Source organism: Callospermophilus lateralis, chromosome 18, assembly GCF_048772815.1.
Source record: "Callospermophilus lateralis isolate mCalLat2 chromosome 18, mCalLat2.hap1, whole genome shotgun sequence".
In the NCBI taxonomy this organism is placed as follows: domain Eukaryota; kingdom Metazoa; phylum Chordata; class Mammalia; order Rodentia; family Sciuridae; genus Callospermophilus; species Callospermophilus lateralis.
The window spans coordinates 49,371,097-49,383,902 of NC_135322.1; the positions used below are offsets into that span (position 1 = coordinate 49,371,097).

The 12,806-nt window shown below is 40.0% G+C and overlaps 1 protein-coding gene across 1 annotated transcript in view; it reads right to left on the reverse strand.

The window, feature by feature from the left end:
• The window catches only part of Kctd19 (potassium channel tetramerization domain containing 19), a 28,876-nt gene that overhangs the window by 14,140 nt on the left and 1,930 nt on the right, over nucleotides 1-12,806 (reverse strand). The window lies entirely within an intron of this gene.

The window sequence follows — 12,806 nt, forward strand, 5'->3', positions numbered from 1 at the left end:
ACCCAGTGCCACACATGTCTTAGGCAAGCGCTCTACTAAGCTACAACCCCAGCCCTGGGATAGGTGACCCTTTAAAGGCACCATGACCAACTTTATCCTCTAAGAAATGGGCACATTGCCTCAGATTCAATATTAACAAAGGAACCTGCTGCTAATTCCTAGCTATACAGATGGGAAGCCCTTGTGAGGTTGCTTTTGGAAATCCTGTATGTTAAGAAGAGCCCCCTGGTGGCACAGCAATAAATGGGCTTCACATAAGTGCTTAAGGTCTGCAAGAATTGGACCAAAGTGGAGAATCTTCCTCATTTTGATAACTGGATTATTTGTGGAAGACCTGGGCAATGGTGGAGTTGTGGGAAGTGTTTTCCTGGGACACTCAGCTATAGAGGACACACAGCACATGCATGGAACACTGGGAGTCTGTCACTCATCTATTTGAGAAGTATTCATTGTGCATTGCCAGGGCCACAGTCAGATATCGTGATTAGACTCAAAGAGATGTCAGCTTGGGTAAAGAAAGACACGAAGGCCAACAATTTACATATGCTGAGATAAGCTCTAGCATGAGTTTGAAGTTTCTGGACCTCCAGGAACCCTAGAAATTCTTTTTACAGCATTAGAAGGGGATACCAGCTTTCTGGTCCCTCAGACCTGGGACTGCACACTGCTTTAGCTCCTGTGTCAATTTGTCAGCTATCCTGAGGAGGGAAATTGGGAAGATAGGGGTTTCTGTTATGAGTGAGTAGTTGGCTTCCAGCCAATAGGAATTATGGGTACTGGGGATGTATCTCAGTCGGTGATATAGCAGTTGCCTAATATGTGAGAGGTCAGGTTTGGTTCCCACCACTGAAAAAAAAAGTCTCACAGATGCTAGTAAGGCCAGAAGAGATTCTGCATCCATGGGTCAGCAAGAATACTGAGTTAAAATGAAGGATGACAACTTGGCAGAATTTGTGCTGAGAACTGAGACAAAAAGGAAAATGGTGACTGTACCTAGGAGGGACAAGGCAGGGCAGGGGGGTTGGTGGGTGGAGATGTACACCCAGGTGTCTGTGCCTTGAATGTGGCATTGTTGAGGTACACAGAGATTGAAGCAATGAAGAGGATTAATTGAAAGCAATAAATAAGAACCAGAGAGCCCTGAAAGCTGGCTGAGGGGATTTCAAACAAGAGCAGAGTTCTCTGGAAGCTGGCTGAGGGGATCTGATTTGTCCCTTGGTTAAGAGAAACCATTTAAAGAAGGTTTCTTGACACCATCCAGTCAGTTAGCAAGTCCTATGACTCCATTTTTCTCCTTCTCCGTTTTCCCCTCGTCTTAGTCTTTTGGTCCCCAGGCCCTCTCCAAATAACACTGTTTTCTTCCTTCCTTCCCCCTTTCCTTCCTTCCTCCCTTCCATCCTTGCTCCCCTCCCCTCTCTCTCTCTCTCTCTGTCTGGCTAGGCAAGCATTATCCCTAAGCTACATCTCCAGCCCTGTCAACCACTGTTCTTAACCAGGTATCTACCACTGTCACTCAATCTCCCCAAGCTTCAAGTTCCTGACATGCAAAGTAGAGATAGTCAAATCTGGAAGGTACTATTGTAAGGATTAAAGGAAATAATATATTAATTTTCTTCCTCTTGGTGTTTGGATTCCAAATGACCTTTTTAGTCTCATCTCCCACATTATTTCTGTTTTCACTGCATAATCAGTGACACCAAATTCCACCAAACTCCCAAAATACTTCATGCTCTTTGATTCCTCCTCAGATTAATGAATGTTAATCCCTCTACCAGAAAATTCCTCTTTCCATTTCTCTGCCTGGAGAGCCTGGTACCTCCCCCAGCCAGAGGAGGTTATCCTCTGCCTTTGTTGCCAGACACCTGCAAGCTTTTTTTTTTTTGCAGGTGTCTGGGTTAGATTCAGGCCAGACCTTCTCCCTATCCAGAGGTACCTTGGGGAGGGACTGGGTGATGCATCCCACCTTCTAGTCTAGAACCTAGCATGTACAAAGTGCCTTTAATGTTGTGTTACATGAAAGAATTCATGAAAGTGAAGGGCCTGAGGCTGAGTTCTCTAGACAGACACAGGGGAGCCCCCCCAAAAAAAGCTGGCAGGGAGGTAGACTGTACTCATAAAACTAAGATCCCAAGTATCCAAAACCATAGGAAAAGCCAGCACAGGATTATAATGGGCAGAGCCCACAGAATTCAGAAAGAAGTGAAGACAGCAATTCCAACCTGGAAGCCAGAAAGAAGACCCTGAAGAATATGAAGAGAGAAAGGACAACGGGGAAAGTGAACAGCAGGAAGAAAGGGCTCCACTTGGGTCTGACTGGTGGTGGACAGATAGATGATATGTGAAGTAGAGAAAAGAGTGGAAGTAGGAAGGTCCTAAAAAAGGCATCACCCCAACCCCATGCTAAACAGACCACATCACAGGAACTTGAAACTGCCACTTACTTTACCTTCAGGTTCAAACCTCAAGACACCATCTCAGAGGGAAAAGAGTAGTGTCTTTGAACAACTCTAAATTGACCACATGGGGAGGGGCCAGGTGGAGGAAAAGGAAATCTCTGTTCAGGACAATAATCTGTTTGAAGATGGCCCAGGATTCCCTATTTGGAGATGTGTATAGTACCATGTGTATGCTCTGAGGTTGGTCAGTAATAACAGTCCAATAGGCTTGAGAGGAGATGTGCTAGTTGAGGGAAAAATGATCTATTTTATAGAATTGACATTTCCATTTTCTGCTATTTTCACTAGTGTAAGTGGGAGCAACGCCATTTTATCCAAGAAAGGAATGTGCAACAAAACTTAAAAAGAGAATAAATAAAGCAAATAAATTAATAAAGATTGCAATCACTATCAGTGTTGTCATGATGCATGTTGGATCCAAGGTGTCAGTATTGTTGGAGGCTCAGAACCCTTAACAAGGCTGTTTTCTGGATGCTCTCAGCCAATCCTTGCTCTGACTTCAGATATATAAGTCCTCTACTCACAGGAAGTCATTTGGGTGCTGTGAGAAATGACAGAAAGCATTCACTCGCTCCTTACCTGCTTATTTGTGATTTGCAAGTCTCCTCTAACAGATTTAACTTTCCCAAGGTTTCAATGACTGTTTTGTTCTCTACTGTATTCACATCACCCAGAGCAGTGCCTGTGGTGTCTCAATGCATTTTTTTGTTGAAAGAATCAATGAAGAACACTCCAGAAAGTCTGAGTTTCTAGCTGCCCTTTGGCTTTGCTGACTGAAGTTGCCACAGAGCATATCACTGCTGATCTGTGGGCTGACTTCAAATGCACTTTCAGCTACCTGAATGTTACTTCTAGGAATTTTACTCTTTATATGTTATGACCTGGAAAGTTATTGGAGGGAAATATAGACCTGAATTCAGATGGCTAATTGCTAGCAGAAGAATGATTGATGTTGCCTTTGGCCTAGATAGTGAAAAAATATGCCAATCAGAAGCAACATAAAACTGATGGTGCGGGGGTGTGTGTATTTTGCCAAAAGAGGGCTGACAAATGCATCCTGCTGGCAGAGCCTTGGGACTTAACAGAGACTTTTCAAAGCAACAGTAGTTCTTGGAAATGCCTTATGCTCTGATGTGGGATGCTGGAAGGAATGTGATGGTAAAGGAGCTTAAGTGGCTTGCAAATCCCTAGCTGCCTTATAAAGACAAGAGTGTCAGCACTGCTTTGAAGCTCAAGGGAAGCAGGGCTGGTAAAGCAATAGGATGTGCAAAGAACAGCTGCTATCAGCCAAGGAAGCCAAATAAGACACAACTCTCAGCAAGTCAAACCTGCTCCTCTACTGCTCATTGCAGTCTCTCAGTCTGCAGAGATAGGTTCAGCCTTCTTCATCTCTCAGCAGATGCTAGTAAACACTTCCAAATACTAGGTACTGTGAAAGATGTTAGGAATGCAAACATGAAAAGAATGTAGTCCATGGAGAAAGACAATGAATCCATGATCCCAACAAAATTAACACTGATATAACAGTGGAACTGACTTGTTTCCAAGAGCAAAAAGACAAAAACTGCCTAGAAATGTCAGGCAAGGCTTCCTATGGGCCACATTTAGGTCAAATCTTTAAGATTTCTAGGAAGCATTCTAGGAAAAAGCAAACAGAAAGTGAAAAGGTATAGGAAGTAAGCATGTGGACTGCTTAAGGATGAGCTGAACTTCAGATTGTGGTGTACATGCAGACGTGTGTGTGTGTGTGTGGTCATAAATGCACATACGTGTGTATGTGTTAGGATACGAACCAGGACAAACAGATGGGAACATCTGTGAGGACACTGATGCCATGTCCAGGGGTTTACACTTGAATTATCCACTTATCCATACCATAGACTGCTGGGATGAATATCTGCTGTTTATGTAATAATATCCTTCCTTTCCAAAATTACAGTAGTAATCTGTCCTCACAACACGAATGATAGGAAATATGAGAATGTCACTGGTCTATTAAAAGCATCATTTGTGTGAGCAATATAAAAACTCCCTGGCTCCCTTGAGCACAAGAAATTCAGGCTTATTTGGGTTGCTTGCTGGTAGGAGACTGTCTACAAGTGGAACAATTTAAGGTTAAAAATTAGAAGTTCCCAGAAAGTGGAGCTAGGAATATAGCTCAGTTGGTAGAGTACTTACCTTGCATGCACAAGACCCTGGGTCAATCCCCAGCACCACAAACAACAACAACAACAAAAAGACACCACAGAAGTTCCCAAAAAGTGTGAAAATGGAAACATAAGGCTAGGAGTGCAGCTCAGTGGTAGAGTATGTGCTCAGTATGTGCAAGGCCCTGGGTTCAATCCCCAACACCAAAAATAAAAAATAAAAAAATAAAAGAAACATAAGGGGGATGTATTGTCAACATACTATGTCCTCAGTGGGATTTAAGGGGCCAATAAAAGGAAACTAATAGTCTGCAATGAACCTTGAACTCTTGTGTGTGACATTGCAGGAGCAGCCTCAACTACCAATGAGATGAGACTGATGGCATGTGAAAGGCTGAGAATAGTTTATATTTAGGTAAAAAGGACTTCCCAAATTATACAGAATATACTGGGACGCCTGCAATGTTAACATAGAACTGCAATGACTACTTTATATTTTCCCTATAGACAATAGACAATATTCCAAAACGTTCACGTTCATAGATTTACATATCATTGATGACTCCAAATTTATATCTTTAGACCCAATTATTTCCATAAATTCCAGATCTGTACATACAGTGACTCCTCACTATTTCCACATGGAAATACATTGCTTTTTCAGTGATTCCCAAACTTAACATATTCAAATCCTAATTTTCTTATTTTCCCCCTAACCCTGCATATTCCTCAGACTCTACCATTCACCTGGTTGCTCAGGACAGAAACAAAGGAGCTGACCATTCTCTCATATCCTAAATCTTATTCATCAGAAAACTTTGTGAGTTCTAAAATCAAGACATATCCAGGGGCTAGAGTTGTGGCTCAGTGGTAGGATGCTTGCCTAGTATACCTGAGGCACTGGGTTCGATCCCCAGCACCATATAATAAATAAATAAACAAACAAACAAAACAAAATAAAGGTATTAAAAAAATAACACCATGTTTAAAAAAAGACATATCCATAATTTGCTTCTAACTCCACTATTACCACATTAGACCAAACCATCATAATTTTTTATATATTTATTTTTTAATTGCAGTTGGACACAATACCTTTGTTTTATTTGTTTATTTTTATGTGGTGCTGAGGATCAAACCCAGGGCCTTGCACGTGGTAGGCAAGCACTCTACCACCTGAGCCACAACCCCAGCCCCAAACCATCATTATTTTTTTATCTGGATACTTAGGAAACTCAACTGGTCTTCCTGCTTCCTCCTTTGCCACTATAGGGGGTTAACACATTTTTTTTTTCTATGATAGACCAGGTACTAAATATTTTAGGCTTCACTAGCTATATGGTCTTGTCAACTCAAATACTCAGCTCCATGTTGTTGTAGCTCAAGAGTAGCCACAGACAATACATAAACAAATGAGTATGGCTATATTCTAATAAAACTCTATCAATAGACACTGAAATTTAAATTTTACATAATTTTTACATGACACAAAATAGTATTTTTCTTTTGAGTTTTTCCAACCATGTGAAAATGTAAAAATCATTCTTAGCTCATGGGCTGTACAAAAATGGTGTGTGCTGGATTTGGTCTATAGGCTATAGTTTACAGATTCTCAATTTAATATCAAAGCAGCAGCCAATGATCTTTTTTTTTACAACTTTATTTCATAGAGTATAAAGCATACTTATTTAAAATGTACCATTTATTGTTTTGTTGTTGTTTTTTGGTACTGTAGATTTAACCCGGGGTGCTTAACACTAAAGCCACATCCCCAGCCCTTTTTATTTTTTGAGACAGGGTCTCACTAAGTTGCTTAGGGCCTCCTAATTTGCTGAGGCTAGCTTTGAACTTGTGATCCTCCTGTTTCAGCCTCCTGTGTGGCTGGAATTACAGCCGGGCACTACTATACTCCACTAGTTTATTGGTTTTAGTATATTCTAAATATTTAGTATATTCTCAGAGTTGTGCAACCATCACCACAATCTATTATAATATCCCCCCCAAAACCTGTACCCTTAACAGTCATTGCCCATTCTCTTCACCCGACCTTCCCTAGGGCTGAACTTCAGCCCTAAGCACCACTAATTTACTTTCTGCCAATATAATTTGCCTATTCTGCATATTTTATATAAATACAATCATACAATATGGGTCCTTTGTGTCTATTTTATATAGATAGAATGAAAATAATATTTGGCTTCTTTCACTTAGCACAATATTTCACTGTTCTGTTCTTCAGTCTTTTTTCTCTACCTGACATTGTGTGGTTATATGGGATACTCCTGTATCTCCAGAGTTTGAGTATGGTTGTTACTCAATACACAGTGTTATAATCAGAATCAAGACAATAATATTCTTTGAGTGAAACTTTTGGAAGCAAAGTTATAGGATAGGAGTAGAAGTAGTGGTGGCAGATAGAGTGGAGAAAGGGAAATAAACAGGGGATGTGAGGGTATGGGCTGGGGGTATAAAATAGGGCTGTAGTGTGAGCCCAGGCACCTGTCCTCCAGAATCTGCTTGTGGGCTCATTCTATGTTCCTTTCAACAAGGCCTACCATATTACAGATAATCCTGAATAAAATATGCCACTTGTTGAATGCATGGAAACTTCAGTTAGCAGGAGACAAAGTCTATTTCTACTGTCGGGGACTACATCTGAAGGACTCTTCTGTGAAGAGCACTAACAGTTAAGAACATTTCAGATATATTCTGTGCGGTATAGTAGCAACTGGTCACATGTGGCTATTAACTCCCTTTAACTATGGTAGTCTGAATCTGAGATGTATTGTAAATATAAAACATACATTAGATTTTTTTTTGGAGAAAACAGAAAATGAAGTTTTATTGCTTTGCTAGCAAAGGAAAAAAACAGGGGACTCCTGTCCCAGAGGCTATTTCCTGCCCATCAGCAGGGTCAGAGGGCTTTTAAAGAGGTGATTCGAAGAGTTACATTCCACAGGATCTCTGTTGGGAGTTGTAATTCACTCATTAATTTGGATGATAGTGACATTAGATTTTGAAAACAGTGCAAAAAAAGAGTGTAAAATAGCTCAATGTTAAATACTGATTACATGTTGAAATAATATTTTGAAAATATTGGGTTAAATATTTCTGCAGGGGGTATTGGGGATTGAACCCAGAGGCAATTAACCACTGAGCCACATCCCCAGAACTTTTTTATATTTTATTTAGAGACAGGGTCTTGCTGAGTTGCTTAGAGCCTCACCAAGTTGCTAAGGCTGGCTTTGAACTCATGATCCTCCTGCCTCAGCCTCCTGAGATGCTGGAGTTATAGGCTGCGCCCCTGCACCTCGCTTGGATTTAATTTAATATCATTAATTTCCATTCACATGCAGGGTTATTATGCACAAAACTCAACTCAAAGTGGATCAAGGACCTAGGAATTAGAGAAAAAAGTAAGCCCAAATCTTCATCATGCTGGATTAGGCCCTGACTTCCTTAACAAGACTCCTAAAGTGCAAGAAATAAAATCAAGAATTAACAAATGGGATGAACTCAAACTAAAAAGCTTCTTTTCAGCAAAAGAAACAATCAATGAGGTAAAGAGAGTGTCTACATTTTGGGAGCAAATTTTTGTCACACACATATTAGATAGAGGACTAACCTCCAGGATATATAAAGAACTCAAAAAACTTAACACCAAAAAAACCAAACAGCCCAATCAATAAATGGGCTAAGAAGCTGAACACACACTTCTCAAAAGGAGACATACATTCAATCAACAAATATATGAAAAAAATGTCCAACATCTCTAGTAATTAGAGAAATGCAAATCAAAAGTATTGTAAAGATAATATATCACACCAGTCAGAATGGCAGTTATCAAGAATACGGACAACAATAAATGTTGGTGAGGATGTGGGGGAAAAGGCACACTTATACATTGTTGGTGGGACTGCAAATTGGTGCAACCAATCTGGAAAGCAGTATGGAGATTCCTTGGAAAACTTGGAATGGAACCATCATTTGATTCCACCATGCAACCAGCGCACTGGTTTCATTAATGAGGTTCTTGGCATAAAAGTTAACTAGTGAGATCGAAATAAACACACAGACTCAGTTACCTTTTTCTATGACCAGGTCCGAGATGGCTCCCCCTCTAGTTCCCACCTCGAACCACCCGGTAGGGCAGCAAGGATTACTCAGGGCTAGCAGGAGAGAGAGAGAGGGAGCACGCCAGGGAGTAGCCTTTTATTGGGGAACAAGAAATTCAGGGGAGAATTCCATCCAATGAAGGTTGAGGGGGGCCGCACTCCAAGGTCAGAGTCAGTGATTGGCCCCTGGGGTCAGTGGTCAGTCACACCCCCACACCGACAGGCTCTCGCACCAGGAGAGGGTTGGGAAAGCTCTGACACAGTTTAGCCAGAGCGCCTCAGACCCAAACCAGGAGTTGCCCAGTCACGTGTGAGAATGGCTCCCCACAATTTGACCCAGCTATTCCATTCCTTAGTTTGTGCCCAAAGGACTTAAAATCAACATACTATAGTGACACAGCCACATGAATGTTTATAGCAGCTCAATTCACAATTGCTAAACTGTGAAAGCAACCTAGATGCTCTTCAATAGATGAATGGATAAAGAAACTGTGGTGTATATACACAATGGAATATTACTCAGAATTAAAAGAGAATAAAATTATGGCATTTGCAGGTAAATGGATGGAGTTGGGGAATATCCTGTTAAGTGAAGTAAGCCAATTCCAAAAAACCAAAGGCTGAATGTTCTCTCTGATAAGTTGATGCCAATCCATAATGGGGGGGACATGGGAAAAATGGAGGAACTTTGATGGGGCAAAGGGAAGGGAGGGGGTGGGGAGGAGGTATCGGGGCAGGAAAGATACTAGAATGAGATGGACATCATTATCCTAGGTACATGTATGACTGCACACATGGTGGGATGCTACATCATGTACAACCAGAGAAATGAAAAAATTGTGCTGCAATTATGCATCTGCTGTCATATATACCTAATTAAAATAAATTAGTAAAAATTCTCCTGTGTCTTTTTACTTTTTAAAATATGGTTATTAGAAAATTTTAAATAACACATGAAACTGGGTACAGTGATGCATGCCTATAATCCCAGCTTCTTAGAAGGATGAGTCAGGAAAATCACTTGAGTCTAGGAGTTCCAAGTCTGCATAGGTGACATAATGAGACCTTATCACTTAAAAAACAATTATGTGGCACTTACGTACATGGCTCACATTATATTTTTATTGTATCATCCCTTGTTTTTCTTAAAGCTCATATGAATAATGCCTGGAACCCAGAATATTCTTCATAAATCTTGGCCGAATACATTAAGTGGGGCTGGCTGACAAGGGTCTTCAGACTAAGGATTGGCAAAATCCATTTTCTCCAAGCAAAGTGTTTGTTCAATTGGGCAAAAATCTGAGTATCTGGATAGGCTTTAGCATGGGGAAAGTAGTGGAAATGTGTGAGGTTGTTGACTTACTTGAGGCATCTGTGGGTTCCCAGCTGTATTTACACTATGCTTCAGTGAATAAATATCACTTCAGCTTGGTGGCCCAAATGTTTATTTCTTTGAAAACACCATTTTCAAGCATAAGCACTTGTTTCACAGACTGTTTTAAGAAGCAGATCCATACAATTCTTCAAATGCTACTGTTCTCACATCTTGGAACTTAGGAATCTGTTCAACTTATTGGCCTCTGAGTTGTTGCTTTCCATTTAGAAGTTGTTTTCCAAATGTATTTTATTTCAATTTGTGAAGTGAGGACAACAAAGGAGTTGAAGGAGTTAACTATTTGGGCTTGGTGGGCACATAACTGCAATCCCAACTACCTAGGACACTGAAGCAGAAGAATCACAAGTTTGAGGCCAGCCCCAAACTTATCACAAGTTTAGTGAGACCCTACCTCAGAGAAATATAAAGGTCTGGGGATGTAACTCAGAGTTCTTGCCTAGAATGTGCTGGGTCTGAACTGGATCCCCAGCAAACAAACACCAATTTGCATAATATGCTTGCATTAAAAGAAAAGAAAAATCGTTCTTTCAAAAAAAAAAGATTGTCTTAATTGCTTTGATTTTCTACAATGAACAAGTTTACTCCTTCCTTTTCCCCATAAAATGGTACACTGGCATAGGGCCATTAACGATCCTGACATATCAGGCCATGTAGGTGCTTTTGAACCGACTTGCAAGCAATTTTAATTCTCAATTTCTGAAGCAATTGAAAAAAAATTAAACATAACTGGGTAGCTTGAAAAAAATCAAAAGAAAGAAAGAATATTACAACCTGCTCTGGAGTAAATTAAAGTTATTGTTGTTGTTGTTGTTGTTGTTATTGTTGTTGTTGTTGTTCTTCTTCTTCTTCTTCTTCTTCTTCTTCCTTCTTCTTTCTTCTTCTTCCTTCTTCCTTCTTCTTCTTCTTCTTCATATTCAAATTTTAATTCTTTTTTTTTAGGTCAGGATACATCCAATTTTAATTCTTTAGGGACAGCTCAAAGAAATGGAACTATACCTTCACCAGAATATTAAAATTAAAAAAGTTCAAACTGCTCACCTCTTCCTGAATATACTGTACTAGGAAGGGAGATGATTTTAAATTATCCATTGGAATATTAAAAGAAACCTTGAATTTCTTTCTGGTATAAATCCATAGTAATGAGGCGGGTTACACCAGCTTTGTACATGTTGGAAGCCAATAATTTGAGATGATGGAGCCTTTTCCTCATCTTCTACTGTTTGAGACAGTCTGGATGACTCAAAGATGACATCTTTCCCCCTCACAACTCCTGAATCTGTACTCTTGTTTCTTGGCTAGTTTCCTGGTAAACCTCACTTTGCCTATCACCAACCCCAGCCGCTCAGAAATTTTCTTTGAAAGCTCTATACAGGATGAATTAGAATTTGCTGAAAACTTCACCAGACCTCCTTTGGTGATGTTCATCTTAGTTTCTAATTTGGGTTCACACGAAACATCAAAACCTTTTGGTTTTCCAATTCTTGGAGCAAGAAAGGTGGAGCTGAAGAGCTCAGAGTTTCACTGTTTGCTGCTTCAAGTCAATTATGGATAACCTCCTTTTATTCTGTGACAACAAAATTCCTCTCTCCACCCTCGAAGGAAGAAATGGTGGGCTCTCCAAGGGGTGTCTCTGAGAGCAAAATGGCAGATCTATCCACAAGAACTGCATGTGCAGTGACTCATTAAAGGTTTTTGATTTCCAGATGTATAACAACTTTTAAAAAAATATTTTTTTAGTTGTAGATGGACACAATATCTTTATTTTATTTTTATTTATTTTTGTATGGTGCTGAGGATTGAACCCAGTGCCTCACACATGCGAGGCAAGTGCTCTACCACTGAGTCACAATCCCAATCCTGTATAATAACTTTTGAGATAAAACACTGAATTATTTAGGAAGAAGCATCCATAAACAAATGAACTATGAAATGTTTACATTCTTCTATGACCCAGACAATCCATGGTCTGTCTCAATTTTCTTCTAAGCCGTGTTAGGGAGGCCTAACTGGCAGTGCACAGAGTTGTTCTGCAGCTTGTTGTGTTAGCACTTGTGGAGATGGAGTAAACAACACTATGCGCCAGACAGTGTGATTAATCCGGAGTATGGCCAATGGGCCTTCTTAGTCATAATATTTAGTTCGTCCAGGTTAAAAGAAAATATTCTGGTTCCAAAACTACAGAATAAACTACTGAAGAACAGTCACAGAAATGATTTTTATGGTTTGAAGAAAACTTAAAAAAGAAGATAATGTTTTTATTAATACTTTAATGGTTTATAAGTAAAGGTATTTAAAGCTCTTAAAATAAGAGAAGTTGTTTCTTAGAAAACAGAAAGTGAAGGCAAAGGAAAAATTCTGTGTTTGAAGAACTTTTTGCTTTGCCTGTGAACTTAGAAGGCACAGTAGGATGTAATATTCTTTTTCTTTTCTTCACTCCACCCCATACCACACCCCCTCCTTCCTTCCTTCCTTCCTTCCTTCCTTCCTTTTTTTTGAGATGAGTTAGTGGTATGTTGCCAAGGCTAGTCTCAAAACTTGTGTGCTCAAGTGATCCTCCAGCCTCAGCCTCCCAAGTAGCTGGGACTATAGGTTGTGCCACTTCACCCAATGAGAAGTAGTATCTTTTTCTTTTTCTTCTTCTTCTTCTTTTTTTTTTTTTGTACTAGGAATTTAACCCAGGGGTGCTTTACCA